Here is a 13,734-nt window from a genome sequence, read left to right as displayed (position 1 = left end):
CGATCTACGATCAAGACCATCCAACCAATTAGACGTTAACTGTAATATCTTATGTTTCACCGAGACGTGGCTGAACGAGAACACGGATAATATAGAGATTGCTGGCTTCTCTGTGTTTCGGCAGGACAGAGCAGCTATGTCTGGTAAGACGAGGTTGCGTGTCTATTTGTCAATAACTGCTGGTGCGCAATGTCTAACGTGCTGACCAGACAGGACACGTTGCAAAATAATTATACACATACATTTTATTAAATCATTGCACTCACACTGCTCGCAGGCATCTGTGTAGCCAGGCGCTAAAACTTGGTTATTTAGTATGTCCTGCCTCTCCCATCTCCTCATTGGTTTTTAGGAGCATATACCCACGTGGGTGATTGAAAGCTGAACTGAAGTCCAAACACCAGTCGGTTGTGGTACTGCACCTTAAAGTTGGTTGCCAATCGCCATATAAAGTCCAAAGGAAGAAGCATGAAGGAACGAGGAGGGATGACTAGAAATTAATTCAGTTTACAGTTTTATCTGTGGATTAATTGTCAGAGTAGAGGACCTTGTCCATTTCAGGCAAAATAACAACCCAATGTTTATATCCCAGAGTTTCTTTTGATATTTCAAATTCCCGTGTCCGGTGTGGATGAAAAAAAATAATAAAAAAGAACTTACGTGCGACTAAGATTGAATCCTACTACACCGGCTCTGACGCTCATCGGATATGGCAGGGCTTAAACTATTACGGACTACAAAGGGAAACATAACCACAAGCTGCCCAGTGACGCAAGCCTACCATACGGGCTAAATGCCTGTTATGCTTGCTTCAAGACAAACAACACTGAAGCATGCATGAGAGCACCAGATGTTCTGGACGACTGTGTGATCACGCTCTCAGTTGCCAATGTGAGCAAGACCTTTAAACAGGTCAATATTCACAGAGCCGCAGGGCCACACGGATTACCAGGACATGTACTCAGAGCATGGGCGGACCAACTGCAAGTGTCTTCACTGACATTTTCAACCTCTCCCTGGCCGAGTCTGTAATGCCTACATGTTTCAGAACAGACCACCATAGTCCTTGTGCCCAAGAAAGCGAAGGTTAACCTGCCAAAATGATTACCGTCCCGTCCCGTAGCACTCACGTCACTAGCCATGAAGTGCTTTGAAAGGCTGGTCATGGCTCAACATCCACACCATCATGCCATAAGACCCACACCCACTAGACCCACTCCAATTCGCATACCGCCCCAACAGGTCACGCAATCTCAATCGCACTCCACACTGCCCTTTCCCACCTGGACTAAAAGGAACACCTATGTGAGAATGTTGTTCTTGACTACAGCTCAGCATTCAACACCATACTGCCCACAAAGCGCATCACTAAGCTAAGGACCCTGGGACTGAACACCTCCCTCTGCAACTGGATCCTGGACTTCCTGACGGTCCGCCCCCAGGTGGTAAGGGTAGGCAACAACATGTGCCACGCTGATCCTCAAAACTGGGGCCACTTAAGGGTGCGTGCTCAGTCCCCTCCTGTACTCCCTGTTCACCCACGGCTCCGTGGCCAAGCACGACACCAACACCATCATTATGTTTGCTGACGACACAACAGTGGTAGGCCTGATCACCGACAACGATGAGACAGCCTATAGAGAGGTCAGAGACCTGGCAGTGTGGTGCCAGGACAACAACATTTCAATGTGAGCAAGACAAAAGGGTCTGATCGTGGACTACATGAAAAGGAGGGCCAAACAAGCCCCCATTAACATCGACGGGGCTGTAGTGGAGCGGGTCGAGAGATTCAAGTTCCTTGGTGTCCACATCACCAACAAGCTACCATGGTCCAAACACACCAAGACAGTTGTGAAGAGGGCACGACAACACCTTTCCCCCTCAGGAGACTGAAAAGATTTGGCACGGGTCCCGAAATCCTCAAAAGGTTCCACAGCCGCACCACAGAGCATCCTGACCGGTTACATCACCGCCTGGTATGGCAACTGCTCGGCATCTGGCCATAAGGCACTACAGAGGGTAGTGTGAACGGCCCAGTACATCACTGGGGCCAAGCTTCCTGACATCCAGGACCTATATACTAGGTGGTGTCAGAGGAAGACCCACAAACCTGTCAGAGACTCCAGTCACCCATGTCATAGACTGTTCTCTCTGCTACCGCACCGAAAGCGGTACCGGAGCACCTAGTCTAGGACCAAAAGGCTCCTGAACAGGTTCTACCCCCAAGCCATAAGACTGCTGAACAACTAATCAAAACGGCCACCCGGACTGTTTACATTGAACCTCCCCCGGCTCCCTCCTTTGTTTTTACAAATGCTGCTACTCGCTGTTTATTATCTATGCATAGTCACTTTACAAATTACCTCGACTAACCTGTACCCCCACACATTGTTCTCGGTGCCTGTATATAGCCTCGTTATTTATTTTTTATAGCCTTGTTATTAGTTATGTACATTTATTGTTTTTGTTTTTACATTTAGTAAATATTTTCTTAACTTTCTTGAACTGCATTGTTGGTTTAGGGCTTGTAAGCATTTCACGTTAAGTTCGACACCTGTTTATTCAGAGCATGGGACAAGAAAAATTAGATTTGAGCCGTTTGGGCTTCCCCTCTATGATGCTCACAGGCCGAACAGTATATGTTAGAACTGAGAGTAACAAATACCACAATTTGGCTCTCATAAGAATATAATTTAATAGCCCCGTCATGGCTCTTCTAAGGATAGCTTATCCACTCCCTATTTAAATCTTGCTCTTGTGACTGACTTGGTTCGAACAAGGTCTACTGCATGTCACAAGACTGTGTTAGTTTCCTGTGGGCTTCAGCTAAGTGGGCTAACAAGTCTCCAGTTAGGTTACTCTTCAAAAAAAATAAAAAGTGTTTATTTTTTATTTTTTATGTGTAGTTTGTTGAACCCCCTCGTTTACATTTCACCCGCCTTTGACCTCATACTCAGAGATCACGGCACCAATATAACTGACTGTACTCGAAACCAGGCCTACTGCAAAACACCACCACTTTCTGTGGCAGAAGGATCTCAGAAAAGTCACTCATCACACAAGCGTAGTCACCAAACCTCTGGTGTTACACTTCACCCCCCTTTGACCTCCTCCTTGAGGAGACCCATCCAAGTCTAGGTTTTAGCTCAGCAGGCTAACACAGTCAACCCAGTCAGTCACATTACCATTATAATGACTACCCTTGCTGGAGACTTGAAACTAACACGTCTCAGGCAAGGTTGTTCATCACATAAGCAAACCAAATCACACTATTTTGATGAGTAACATTGCTGGATCTTGAAGACTTGTATTAGTGTGACAGATGGGGATCTGTGTAACTCACTCGAGTATCCGAATGGGTTGAATCAGGGGGAAGTAGCACCTTTCAAGTAAGCAGCGTGTCATCCTTTACATGAACTTATCCCTATAGGCTTTAGCTATATGGGCTAACACAATGTTGTGACATGCAAGAGACCGGATTCAATCCCAGTCAGTTACAAGAGCAAGATTAAATATGGATTGGAACGGTTATCCTTAGAAGGGCTATTCAACTATAATCTTATTGTGGCCAAATTGTTTTTTTTTTTTGTGACACTCCCTTCTTACGTGTCCGTCACAGCCTGTGATCATCAGAGGGCAGCAGAAGGCATGTCCATGCACCAGTCTCTTAGCTTTCAGGAATGGGGTCATAATAGCTTATAGCCAAAACAGTTCAAACACTAGAGGCAAATTTGTAGAAAGAAAATAAATTCAACAGGCAACATTGGCTTCAGAAATTGCCAGAAGCTTCCATTTACCAGACTCAAACGCTCTCTTTTCTCCTCTACCTTTCCTGGCTGGCAAAGTGCTAGAATGTTGTCTCTGGTTTTGAAACTGAATTTAGATAACCGAAACTGAATGCGTCGGGGAAGTTGAATATATTACATTTTGATCAACTTGAAATTATATTTTGTAAACTTGATACAGACAATGAATGCAATATCTACAATATTGAAACTGAATATTTCAATATTGAATATTCAATTCAATTGAATTTTAAAATATGCAATGTTCATTCAATTTATTAATAAAATTATTCAATTTGTGCATTACAAATAAAAAAATATTTAATTCAAATTCAAAATCCAAAGACAAATTCAAAATCATGGAATTCAAATCACTCCATAGGGGAACTCTACAAACGTTCCACGTATTTGTTAAGTCTGACAAACAAGTTATTTAGTAACATTGATCTCACATCAAACCTTGAAGGAATCCCCAACAAGGGTAATGTATATTGCCACAACGCATAAAAATGTAACTAAACAAGGCTGCTTGAGATGAACTTCCAAATAATGAGTTTAACCTTCAAACCACACGTGTTCCTGGTGAAAGGGGCTTCTTGATCTACACTGAATATCCTACAAGTGATCTCCCATTTCAGCTAAATTACTTCAAAACACTCATCACAAATCTAGACAGCCATACCGACACAGAAATTGTCTAGTCATACCAGATTCCTTTTGTTGGAAATGGCCTGTTGGGGGGGGGAGACTTTGTGGCCATAGAAAAACACCCAAATCTGAGCAGACAATCTCTCCCACTGCACTGAACAGATAGAGGGGATCCCAACAAACAAAAGACAATACACTCCTTTTATGCCAAATCAACAGCTACCAACAAAAACAGTATCTGACCTCCAGTACTATTATCTACCTGGAAGCCCACTCCTGAGCGTTGACGCAGGCAGCCATGTTTAATTAAACACCCTCTGAAGCGGTGACGGTCAAACACACTATAGGTGTGCTAGATGATGAGCAGTCAGCACCTCCACTAGTGTAACGTCAGCTCAGCAAACATCTAGCTGGCATGCTTGCGACACAGGCAGCCAGCAGGGCATCTGGATGCTTGGTACCCCTCCTGGATGAGTGCCTTGATGCTGTATACGTGTGGCTGCCACACCGAGTTCCAGAGTTGCCATGTCAAGAGCTGGCCAGTTAAAACAGACAGTGGGCGCTATTATTAGGAGAATAACTGGAATAATGTAGCAATGTCATAGCCCTCACTTCTTCATCCACGGATCTTAATATACCCAGTCGGAAAATGATTGGCAATGTTTCGAGGCATTCCTGAGAAGTATGTGATCATATTTTGAAACAGTTTTCAGGAGTTTGACGATATGTATGATGTCGCAAAAACAACTCAACGCATTATTCATGTGAAAATAGGACACAAGGATAACTGTTGGCAGACAGGAAAGTAATTTGGTTCTCATAAAAAGTCACAACTCAATAAAATATATAGCACATTAGTAGACAAGATACTCCATAATTATTGAAGAGCCCCTATGGCCTACCTACCTGGTTAACAGGTGGCGAATCCCCTATAGAATACCAGCACCGACCCCTAATGTCTGACCAGCTTAACAGCTCCATGTTGAAAGACAGGAGCCTCTCATTTGTGAATTCACAATAAGGCAACAACAATGAGGAACCATGCTTGAATTGAGCTAGCTGCCCGTTGACCCCTGGGCTATGAATGAGCAGCCATGTTGGAGATGATGGCCTCCACGAAGTATACAACTCAGTCATCAACAGCCAAAGGGGGCATTTCAATAAACTACTTTTCTCTCCTAACCTCCTTTCCTCCCTGATCTGAAATAATAGGTCAAGTGAAAGCAATTCCTTGGTAGAAATCTGTCCTGCTGCTTTCACCTGTCAAACCAGTGCAGAGTCGTCGAGGAGAGGAATATACTGTTGAGACGCACCAGAAGTGGAGTACTCACTTATTCCTGATACTAAGGGTCATTGCTCAGAGTTCACATCTATACTCACCTGATCACCAAAATCCTAATCTGTTCTGGATTACCAGATGAGGGTGGAATCCAGCACAAACACAGCATTTCTCAAGTGCTAGAGCTGTTCTGGTCCTGGCATGAGGAATTGGTCAACTTGACATCCACACACAGTTGAGTCAACATGAAGTCCAACTTGGGCTGGCGATATGGCCAAAAAAAAAAGATCTTTCTAATTTACTCACACATACATTGTGTTTTCTCTAAATAAACTTTGTTGCACAACTAAAGGTCAATACACTGCATTTCACAACTCAATAAATTGTTGTAAATGGGCACTTGTTCTCAACTAGCCTACCCGATTAAATAAATGTGAAATAAAAAATAAAAAATGTAAACTGTCAGGAATAATCAAATAAAAATCAGGGTTTGTAAAATTATACCTAGGCTAAATAAGCCTTCCACAACCATAAGACCCACTAATAATTGAATTATTTTATCAGAATAGTTTAACCTGCTTTGTTACAATAAATATGTCTATGAAAATGCCCTTTTGGTTACAAATGTAACCAGAACCATGCACAATACACATGCCTTTATAATGGCCAACTTCTGGTAGAAGCATTATAGAACATTAACACAGGTCTCAAAAAATCTCCAAAGCACAAACCCACGTGCCAGTGAGTAGCCACCTAATCTTTATATTTAGTGGATATATTTGCTTGATAACAAGGAAGAACTTATTAATCCACCCTCCTGTCCATCCCCAACTGTTGGAACAACATAGCCTGTTCACTTTGTTTAGATGTTGAAATCAAGTGGCCTATCTGGATAAGATGCTTATTTGACAATGAGTTGCCAATTCCTTATGTAAAAAATGTGTATTTTTATGCACGTGGCACATTTGTTGGACCAAACCTCAAATGCTAATAGCGAGATGAAACTGCCCGTTGTCATAGAGGCAGAACCGATATTTTGTCTTTGTTGTTGCGAGTTGAAGGGGGAGTGTTGCATCTTGCTCATCTCAATATCCTTAACTTGGAAAAACAGCAGCGAAGTCCAGTATGGCAATACTAAGAGAAGTTAAATGAGAAGGAAATGCAAACTTTGCGAGGTGGAATGGAGGTTCAGTAATTGATACGTCACCTTGTCCAAAAGAGATTTACACAGTTATCAAAACTTCACGCCAGTGTAAGCCTACAAGAAACAAGTGTTTCTAAAATCCCCTATGGGAAAAATGAATGGTGGGAAAAGATTAGAACCATTTCCTTGTTTAACCACTAGGTTTTATGGGTATTATTACTCATACTGTGGTATGTATACTCTTAGTAGTACAAAGGAAAACATGTGGATGGACAGGATCTGTACTCCTCACACACTGAAGATGACACCAAGACATGCCCTAGAAATGTACACAACATTATCACCACAGGACGGATCTGAAAAGAGACAACCTGACGTGTTCCCCTCTGGAAAATTATGTAACAGAGATGAAAAATTAATATTTTATCAATTATTGAAAAGCGCCACATCATGTGAGATATCATAGGGACATTTTGGAATTTGCTCCACTCCCTGGAGCTCGAGTCGTGACATGCACACTAAATTTGTTAATGAAGTGTCTTCTGAAGATAATATGAGCATGTGTATCTTTAGGCTGGCTCTACCTTGTACTACACATCCTGATTTGAATGCCTGCACTGGCCCTGTATAGCCGAGTAATAGAACATTAATCTGAACCCATCCTCCCTATTGTGTCAGGAAGCTGGTCTCAGGGAAACTGAAGCCTCTGACTGGTTGACTCGGGCCACGTGTCGCCTTCCTGCGTTTCCTGTTTACCACTCTGCGACGCCGTACAATTCCCTGGCCAGCAATATCAACAGAGAGAGGACACCAGCCCGCCATCTCATCTGACCGGCTGCCATTCCATATTCATCTTTCCCTTATAACCTCATCGCTCATGACCACAGCCCGACCTGTTCAACAATCACTCTGTTCCAACGCTCACTGTAGTCTTTGAAGGTTCCCTGTTGTGCTATGACAATACATCAGCCAGACATGTGGATGGATGGAAACAATATTCACCCCTCCATAGAGTGCAGTAGGCTTCTAAATTAACTCTAAATTGAGGAGCATTAGAAGAGACCGATGCAGAGCTGAACATTTTATTATCACACAGAGACACTTTTCTATCTGAGAATCGCCTTTCATTCATCAGCTGAAGAGCGGCTGACATCTCACTGTGAAATCAGACATCCAGCTTGCTCTCTGCTCTCTGTCAACTGTGGTGCTGAAATGGATGCTAACTTAGCACTAAACACAAAATGTTTCTATCCCATGCATTCTGTAACAAACAATAGATGAACATACTAGGCCCATACCAGACCCAAGGAGGTTAAATGACATAACAAGGTCGATAGTGTCCATAGCTCATCAATCTCATGGGAAAAGGTAAGCCAATCTGGTGGCTCAACTGACAGCAATGAGACAGTCCCTTCAGAAAGTCACCACAAAACAATTCACACTGAAACAGACATTCAGTTACTTTGTGGTAACACTGAATTCTGGCAGACAGACACACTGACTTGTAATGAAAGTGAAAGTCATCACCCATTTGAGGCATTGGTAGAGGCCTGTAGTGCAATCCAGTCCTCTAAACAAGTTCAATGCAGCTTAATTTCTCTAATGATGTCTGTAAAGAAATCGGCTACTGAGCCACAATACCTAAATTCCATTTTGAAAAGCTTATCTTAAATCCAGAAGTTCGAAAAGCTGAGGACTGTGTAGATGGAGGGGTAGAAAAAAAACCTAAGAGTCCAAATCTAACCTTTACTCGTTTAAACTTTTCTTTCTCAATGTGGTCTAGTCTAGTAGTTAGCTCTAAAGTTCTACCCTGATGCAGCACCCGTGGATGTCAAGTCAGCTGAGTCATGCTTGTCTGATCACATCATTCTTTAAAGGGTTTTTCACAAGGGACACCGCTTCTCGGGCAGCTCTATGGCCCGTCACAAGATGCAAAGTGACATGTCTCCCGCCACTAGCCAAGGGTGCCCAGTCTCCATGGAGGCCGCTTGGCAGGAGGGGGAATGTGCACTGCTATGGTACCTAATCTGGAGGCTATTGACCCCCACAGAGGCAATTACATCTGGAAAAAAGAGCACTTTCAAAAATGTCCACAAGGCCATGGAGTGCAATGTAATACATTGGCATAATATACATAAATACCTTAGACCAGCCTTTTTCAAACCTCTCCTCTGGGACACCCAGACATTTCACAATGGTGGACAAGAATAAAGATGACGACCCCCATGTACTTACATGCCTCATTCGCTAAATTTGCCATATTATACAGTGTTCGCTATTACTCTTTTTTTGTATCTGCATTAGCAGTTAACTTGATCCCAATTATACTTCCAAGACTTCAATAAAGTAATTTATTTGCATATTGAACCATGTTGCACGCAGTAGTTTAACAACTCTGTGGTAGTGCTAAAACAATGACATCATATCTGAATTCCTCCATCGTTATGCACCTTAGCCATTTTGGTGTAGCCCTGAACCAGCATACCTGATTCAAATAGTCAAGGGCCTGATGATTAGTTGAAGAGTTAAATCAGGTGTGCTAGTTCTGTGGTCCTCAATGAAAGGTTCGAAAAAGGCTGCAATTAGAACAACTACCAGGCAATGAGTCTTGTCTCAGGACTTGAGCAAATAGCTTGCCTTGCGCAGAACTTTTTTGGAGAAAGGAAATAAAGTCCAAACAACTATTTAGGTAAAATGGTAAATGGGGGTATTTTTGATTATGGCAGTCATGTGGGGTCTCACACTAAGGGACACTACCATCGTCCACCATTACGTACGCCTCCAATTTCCTATCAAAATAAAAACCACTCAAAGCGATTATGAGCGGATGCCGGCTTCTTACGTGTGCTGCAACTAACATATACAATTATTTAATGTCATTTTTTATTTAGTGATAAAGTAAAAACCCAAAACTTTTTTTCGTCGCTCAGTAACAACAACCTGTCTCCCACAGTCCAACTGACTAGCTAACGTAGTAACATATAACCAGGTCGTGGGCTAGCAAGCTACCGAGTTAGCATAACTGCATTGGATTCATACGGTGATGAAAATTGAAGACGTCCTAAGATCGTATGGGTTAAATATCTTATCTTGTAGAATAATTCGTATGTTAAACCAGCAAGTGGTGATATTGACCCAATGACCATAGGGATTGACCAAATTCGGACACCAAATCCACTCTCCTGGCTGGCTAGCTAACGAACTCCCGGCCTCGGACACTTGCAGACAGAGACAGACACTCCGGATTCGGTCACAAACAATCGATGTGTGAGAGTCGAAACTAAAATGTTAGTTTTTAGACTGCTTGAATGGATGTTGTGAAGAAAATACTTGTCTCCGACTTTTTAAACATCAACCGGGACAAGTTTACATGCATTCTTTGACTTTTGAGGCGGTGTGTTCTTGGCAGTCGCTAGGTAGGTGTGTGTGGCTAGCTAATTACAGCTAGCGAGGCACACACAAACCATTACCTAGCACTCACTCAGCAGTAAGCTAGGTAGCTATGATAGCTAACGACTAGAAAAAAAACTTCAAGTTGTCGACTTAATTAAATAAAAAAATCAATATTACTTTTACCCATCAACTGAAATTATATTTTAACTTACAGAGAAGAGGTGTCCCTTTTGCTTTTCACTTGTTTTGACAGACAATTTACACCCGTAATTCGATGTACAAAAAGAATAAATCCCGGGGATCCCCTCTTCAGCCCTGCCCGCTGCCACTCTGACCAGTTGCCAAATAATGAGCTGCTCTCACACATGGAACAAGGCGTCACTTCACTATCATGTGGTCACACAAGGGGCAACCGAGTCAGCATACATTAGGACCACTGATCATATCATACATGTAAAAAGTCCACCGTTTTCAGTTGCATCCTCTGTCTCGTCATTGCAGTGCTTAGCCCCCCCATCTAGTTTTGAATACTATAGTTGCCATCACAGTCTGCACCACACTGCTGTTTTGTCATAAAACAATTAAATGTTTGTCTGAGAAAAAATATATATAAGCAGTAACTATCAGATTTTTTTTTAAAGCATAGGCCAATAGATAGTCATTGAAAACGGTTATTGATCTGTAAATATTTCTTATTGTCATCATGGCACATGACAAGTCATTGCTTTAGTTTGAAATCTCCACAAAACAATAATGAGCAGCTCGAAAGTCAGTACTACAACAACAACACTGGTGCATAGCAATGTGGGACATACCAGACTTATGAATGTGCTATATGATGTCTCCACTCTCTTTCAATGAGTCCTGACCAATACCAATACTTCTCCAGATCATGTCATGGAGGACATGCAGATCTTGGAACAGTATCTCAGTGCAGACTTATTGAGAGAGAGACTGGGAATGGGATGCAAGTAATATAAGTGAGAACTTAGATCAGATTGCATCAGATTGTGGGCTAAATTGCACCAATTCAAAAGTCAAATTCAACCCCTGAATATCACTATAATTTAACCTTATCAATATCACAATCCCACCACAGCGTTCCCAATACTTCCCTGTGACTGAGTCATGCTGTGAACCTAATTTCAATCTGAAGTGAACCAAACCTTATACTGACCAACTAGGCCAGGGTTTCCAAAACTTGGTCCTGGGGCCACCCTCCTGGGTGAACATTTTGTTTTTTTTTGCACTAGCAACACACAGCTGATTCAAATAGCCAAGTTATCATCAAGCTTTGATTATTTGGATCTGCTGTGTAGTGCTAGGGCAAAACCCAAAACGTGTACCCATGGGGGGCCCCAGGACCTGAGGGGAAACCCTGAATAAGGCTGATTGAAGTGTCTTCAAACCTTGATGTCCTCATAACAATCAGTTATAAATTAAAACATGAAATTGGATACATTGACCAAAAGTACATGTTATGCCTGGACCAAAAACAAAGCATACATCCAACTATAAATAGCTGAGGGCACCAAAATCAATGCCCTTGTCTAGCCACTGTATTCTCAATATCTAATTTGTTGTGTGAACTCAAGAGTAGTTCAAAAGAACACCTGTGGCATAAAGCTTGCATCCTCTTCTGAATGAGTTGATGACATTCCCTTTCCTGGATGGAGCAGTGGGAAATTAGAGAAACAGGAGAAATTATACAGTACCAGTGCACTCTGCTCAACCCTTTCTATTTGGGGCCAAATGTCAAGCGATATGTGAAGTGTCATAAATCTGGCCTTTAGAGAAAAGGAAAATGGATTGAATCCATTGCTTCAAATCAGTACAAAGGAAATATATGGACTATGTGTGACACTGGCTGTAAACAACAAGGCACTATTAACTTAATCCCTTCTGAAGTACAGTATCAAAGCAGGAAGTACCCCTCCCTGTCATGATCAACAGTACTCACTATTTGGCAGGAAGCAACTTCTTTCAGAACTGTTTATGCTGACACTTATGACCTAACAAGCATCACTGCCCCAACTGCACTTATGAACATAGCCAAAATCCAACAACATATTACTTTCTAAAATGACGTACAAAACCGTGAGGCTGATTGGTGTAAAACGATTGTAGTTTGTTGGGTGTCCAGCAATTGTAAACTTGTTGAGTGTGCAAGTCATATCAAAGGAAAGACAGCCATAACAACTGCATGGCGGACTAGTCAAATGTGACCATTACTGCAACACTGACCCTGAGGTCAGTATTTATCCCTGCAGTAATTCACCATCAGGAGGGCTTCAGCATTCCCCTGGATAAGGAACACCTCACAAGGACTACAAATCAGACTCATCCGTCAAGTCAAAGGGAAAGGGTGGTTTAAAAAGGTACCCTCCTCTATCATGTGCCTGAATGATACTCTACCCAAACTAACTCAACTTTGAATCTCACATTAGACCCACAAGAAGCAAGGTGTCTTTTCTGTCTGGGATCATGTATTGTAATGTGCAGTTAGCTGGGGAAAATGTACTTTATGAAGGTGTTATCATAAAAGCTCAAAGTTGTTTCCAACCAATTTCACAGCACAATATGAATATAGTTCTAATTCTAATTCATGTAGGCTTTACAAAAGTTATAATAAACATCTAAGTACACTTCCTGACAAACATTTCCAAACAGTTTGGTTGTAAAAAAATAAATAAATGTTTATTCAGACTTTTATTTAAAAAACATTTTAAAAACTGTAATCAAAAAAACACATGCATAGAGTACTCAAGCTTTGTGTCCATATATTTTTACATTTCCACATGGGACACCTTCCTGAACTGTGGCAATTTCAAAAATAGTTCTGAGTTTGGGATGTACAGTACTAGTCAATAGTTTGAACACACCTACTCATTCAAGGATTTTTCTTTATTTGACTATTTTCTACATTGTAGAATTAGAAAAATAGTGAAGACATCAAAACTATGAAATAACACATATGGAATCATGTAGTAACCACATCCTCTTTAAACAAATCCAAATATATTTTAGTAGTCACCATTTGCCTTGATGACAGCTTTGCACACTCTTGGCATTATCTCAACCAGCTTCATGAGATAGTCACCTGGAATGCATTTAAATTAACAGGTGTGCCTTGTTAAAAGTTAATTTGTGGAATTTCTTTCCTTCTTAATGCGTTTGAGCCAATTCGTTGTGTTGTGACAAGGTAGGGGTGGTATACAGAAGATAGCCCTATTTGGTAAAAGACCAAGTCCATATTATGGCAAGATCAGCTCAAATAGGCAAAGAGAAATGACAGTCCATCATTACTTTAAGACATGAAGGTCAGTCAATCCAGAAAAGTGCAGTCGCAAAAAACTTCAAGTGCTATGATGAAACTGGCTCTCATGATGACAGCTCCAGGAAAGGAAGTTACCTCTGCTGCAAAGGGTAAGTTTATTAGAGTTAACTGCACCTCCAAATAAATGCTTCACAGAGTTAAATTGACA

At 41.7% G+C, this 13,734-nt stretch overlaps 1 protein-coding gene across 6 annotated transcripts in view; it reads right to left on the bottom strand.

Moving 5' to 3' along the window:
• LOC118389225 (transcriptional repressor p66-alpha) overlaps positions 1–10,690 on the bottom strand; it is a 32,364-nt gene extending 21,674 nt beyond the window's left edge. For 3 of the 6 annotated variants that reach the window (XM_035779072.2, XM_035779097.2, XM_035779103.2), the window contains exon 1: positions 10,462–10,690. The gene's annotated coding sequence lies outside the window, so the exon portion shown is untranslated. The remainder of the gene's footprint in view (positions 1–10,461) is intronic. The other 3 variants (XM_035779112.2, XM_035779121.2, XM_035779087.2) reach the window with 2 other exon arrangements.
• Positions 10,691–13,734: the final 3,044 nt, after the last annotated feature.

Source organism: Oncorhynchus keta, chromosome 1, assembly GCF_023373465.1.
Source record: "Oncorhynchus keta strain PuntledgeMale-10-30-2019 chromosome 1, Oket_V2, whole genome shotgun sequence".
Taxonomy (NCBI): domain Eukaryota; kingdom Metazoa; phylum Chordata; class Actinopteri; order Salmoniformes; family Salmonidae; genus Oncorhynchus; species Oncorhynchus keta.
This window is presented reverse-complemented; position numbering and strand designations above follow the sequence as displayed.